General features: G+C 52.1%; 1 long non-coding RNA gene across 2 annotated transcripts in view; it reads right to left on the reverse strand.

Moving 5' to 3' along the window:
* Positions 1-2,327: 2,327 nt before the first annotated feature.
* Positions 2,328-3,962, reverse strand: part of LOC123521386 — a 3,602-nt gene continuing 1,967 nt past the window's right edge. The window contains exons 4-5 of one of the 2 annotated variants that reach the window (XR_006679837.1): positions 3,716-3,843; positions 2,328-3,252 (exon numbers count right to left, since the gene is read on the reverse strand). This is a non-coding gene — a long non-coding RNA (uncharacterized LOC123521386). Of the gene's footprint in view, positions 3,253-3,384; positions 3,844-3,962 lie in introns of those variants that run through there. The other variant, XR_006679836.1, reaches the window with a different exon arrangement.

Raw genomic sequence — 3,962 nt, forward strand, 5'->3', positions numbered from 1 at the left:
AAGTTGTATGTTTCATCATTTCTATACTGCCCCCTGACTGGCTTGTCTCCTCCCCATGACCCTTCTGTAAGGAGATGCCCAGTTGCCTACAGATGGGCTTTGGGTCCCCACTCCACATTCCCCCTCATTCACAATGATATGATTTTTTGTTTTGGGTCTTTGATGCCTGATACCTGATCCCATCAACACCCTCACAGGGGTCCTCAAACTTTTTAAATAGGGGGCCAGTTCACTGTCCCTCAGACCTGTTGGAGGCCTGGACTATAGTTTTTTTAAAAAATATGAATAAATTCCTATGCACACTGCACCTATCTTATTTTGAAGTAAAAAAACAAACAGGGCAAAAACACCTGGCGGGCCGGATAAATGTCCTCAGTGGCCCGCATGTTGCCCGTGGGCGGCCATAGTTTGAGAATTCCTGCCTCGCAATCACCCAGGCTGGCTGGTGTGCTTCTTCCATGTGGGCTTAGTTGCTTCTCAGCTAGATGGCTGCTAGTGCAACTCTTCTATCTGTGTCTTTGTAACTCCCACCAAATAATTGGGTGAGATCGTGCAAGTAAGATGTGGGACATTGAAATAGAGGGTCAGTTTTGCCATTCCACTAAGTATAAAAGTGAACCAGCTCAGAGGCAAGAACAGAGGAATCCTGTGAACATTCAGAAAGAAGAGCCAGCTGTGGAGCACACGGAAGTGATGGAGCACACGGAAGTGATGGAGGCAGCAGAGGGACCGGAGACCACAGCACTGAGACCATAAAGCAGGGAAAAGGAGCCAATGTTGAGACCATGAAACAGAGCAAGGAGTCACAGTGAGACTGTGCAGCAGAGTAAAGCTGAGTGCCTTGGGGCAGGAGGCTGGCTGTCAGAGTGGGATAGCTTGAAGGCATTTATCTACACTGAAGGAGCTCAGTAATACTTGCCAGAGCTGGGCTGAGGCCAAAGGACCACGAGTAGAGGTTGAAGGACCGGAGAGACATAGCTGCTGGATTAACTGAGAAGAAGCGTTACAGAAAAAAGAACTATATTTTTAACGTTTTCTGATCCTGACTTGTGCTAAACTGTTCATTCCCCAATGCTCCCCCAAAACATACAGTCTGTGAGTTCTGTGTTGGCATGCCATGGCTAATCCTCCCTGGTAATGCAGAAGACTGCAGGGGAGACAGGGGTGTCAGAATCGGCACAGACAGATGGAGGGTGGCGACACATCTAACCTGTCTCATAGGAATCATCCTTGGGCAGATGTGAAGTTAGATTTTTCCTTTCCTTTGCGTAGCCACAGGAGGTCAGACGTGGCCCCCATGGCATTTCCTGAGCTACTAACCTAGAGGTGGGCAATTGGAGCTCCCCCCCCCCAGCCGAACCCTGGAAGAAAGACCTGCTTCCAAAACCTACAGCCAAGCAAACCTATGGAGTAATTCTAGAGGGTCACCGCCAGTCAGAAGCAACCCCAGAGCAACTTTGTGGCTTGGACCTATAGGAAAAGCCTGTCACGATGTCTCTGTCTTCATAGTACTGTAATTTGTTCTACCACTTTGGAAAACCGTTTGGCAAGACATACTAATGGTAAACATATGCCTACTCATAGGTGTAGATCCAAGATGTCTTTCACAAAAAACAGGTATCAAAAATGTTGATAGCAGCCTTATTCACAACATCCCCAAACTGAGAACAACACAAAGGTCCATCAACAGGAAACTGGATATGCCACAACAATGTGGAATATTACACACCAATGAAGAATGCACGTCAGGTGAACTCTCAAAATGATTGTCCTAAAGTAATCTTTCAACCTTAAACTAAAATGACCCCTAAGAATCTTCTTGGACTTTGAAGGTGGCCTGAGGGCACGGGTTTCCTCTGGAATCCTCTCACAGAACAGTGTGGGGCCTTCGGGCTCCCAACTTCCCTGACCAGCAGATGGCCCAGAAGCAGAGGACTCTATTTTTAATAAAGTCTAGTTCAAATGCTTCAGGCATGTCCACAGCATGATGGCGGGGGGCAGGAGGCGGGGCAGGGAAGTAGCCTGTGTCCTTGTCTGAGCTCAGCAGCATTACTGGGCCACAGTAATGAGCCAGTAACCCCAAGGGACAGGGGACTCTCAGAGCCTGAGCTAGCTGTAGGTTGGTGGTCTAGCCATTTGTTCCCTTCAGAGTGTGTGTCTTGGAGATTCCAGCTTCATTTCAAGGAAGGTGGCATTTCCCAATATTGTTTGTGGTGTGCAGTCAGAGAGCTTCAAGGGCCCAGCTTCCCGCACCCTTACCCCAGCCCCACCCCCAGGGAAGCCAGACTAGGTGAGGGCCAGGGGCCTCAGTTAAAGACACTGACCAATTAGAAACATTCTTTTATTATCTCTGAGTTCTTCCCTAAAGAAAGGAGAAAACCCACAGGCAGCATTTCCACTTTCTCCCTCTCACATCCCTCCCTTCTGACACTTTCGCTCTCTCAAGCGCATAGTTGAGTAAGTGACTCCCCTGCTCCCAACCAGGCAGATGAAGACCGGTTGGCTGGGGGCCTGGGCCTGACACAGAGTGGCTATGTGCACAGGGCTGTGCAGGCCAGGAGGCTGCTGCCTGCCAGTCTGGGCAATGAACTCTGCTCAAAGAAGCAAGACACTCTGCCTGCAGAGCTGGAGCCTCGGGGACATGAAAGTGCATGCTCTGATGGTCTCAGTGGAGCTCTGGGCAGGAGCCCCGCCAGGCAGAGACCCCACAGCCCCAGTGGCAGCCCAATCACCCAGCCATAAGCCAAGAGCAGCAGAGAGACTACCAGACAGAGCAAAGAGGTTATAGTGGGCCTTGAGCTGAGGATGGGGGTGGCTTTCAGTTGGAGTCACTTTGATAGGCTTCCCACAAGAACGTGTAGATTGTGGATTAGTGTGTGTGACAGGTGAGAGTCAGAGGGCTGGAGCGCTGGGCGTCTACAAGGCTGACAGAGAGGGAGAGAGGACATGGGTTGAGGAATCTGTCCTGTGTAGAAGGGCATCGAGCCCATGCGATGTAAGTGTGGGAGTAAGTAGCAGTTAAGTTTATAAGGCCGTGTGGAAAAGCATATCTAAGCTTCCCCTTTCAGGCTGTGCTTTCCACTCAGGCTGGACACACCAGGGTGGCTGCAGCCAGCTTCCTTTCTTTTCTTTCCACCTCCAGGTAGAGCAGGTGTGTTTCTGGGCTCTGTTCAGGAGGAGGACAGGAGACCAGGACCAGGAAGCCAGCCGGCAGGAGAGCGCTGCTTGTGGACCACCATGCCACTCGCTCACCTGCAGGGGTTGAGTGGAGTGCTTCTGTAGCAGTGCAGGATTCTGGCCCTGGGCATAGATGCGTCTCCCTCCATTAGAACCCAAGGGAATTCCCCGTTTGGGTGGCAGGGGGAGAAACGGGGGGGGGGGGGAGGCACCCACTGTTCCTGAGCCTTAGTGGGGGCTTCTGTGGGGCCCCGGGAATCCCACTGGGCTCAGATCCCTGGTCCTGGGAGGCAGGAGCCATGCTGGTAATGCCACCACGGAAGAGGATTAGCCCTGAGGCTCCATCAGCCTCCGCACCTCCAACTGGCCAAGAAACCGGTCCACAGCTAGCCTACCCAGGGTTAAGAAGTCAACCAGGGGCAGCCTCAGGCAAGGCCACTGCAAGGAGAGGTCTCTGTCCCCACCCAGCACGCCCTGGACACCTTGGAGGTGATCACCGACCACCATCCCCCTGTGGCATTTCCTGGCTTGTTCCAACCTTCGAATGTCAGGCAGCAGTGTGGCCCGAGTCTTGGGGAGAGGTCAGTCCTCCCAGTGTCACACTCAAGCCATCTTCTTCTCTATCTGGGCTGGGCTTCTGGTCCGCAGAATGGCCATCAGAAATGGCTGTCCCGGGGAGAGCAGGACTCCTCTTAGCTCTACTCAGAAAATGCTTTAGAGGCACTAACTTTCCCTGTGGAGCATGCGTGCACCAAGCACACACACACACACACACACACACACAC

This window comes from Echinops telfairi, unplaced genomic scaffold (genome assembly GCF_000313985.2).
Source record: "Echinops telfairi isolate 266 unplaced genomic scaffold, ASM31398v2 ScPeMD7_16;HRSCAF=60, whole genome shotgun sequence".
NCBI lineage: Eukaryota > Metazoa > Chordata > Mammalia > Afrosoricida > Tenrecidae > Echinops > Echinops telfairi.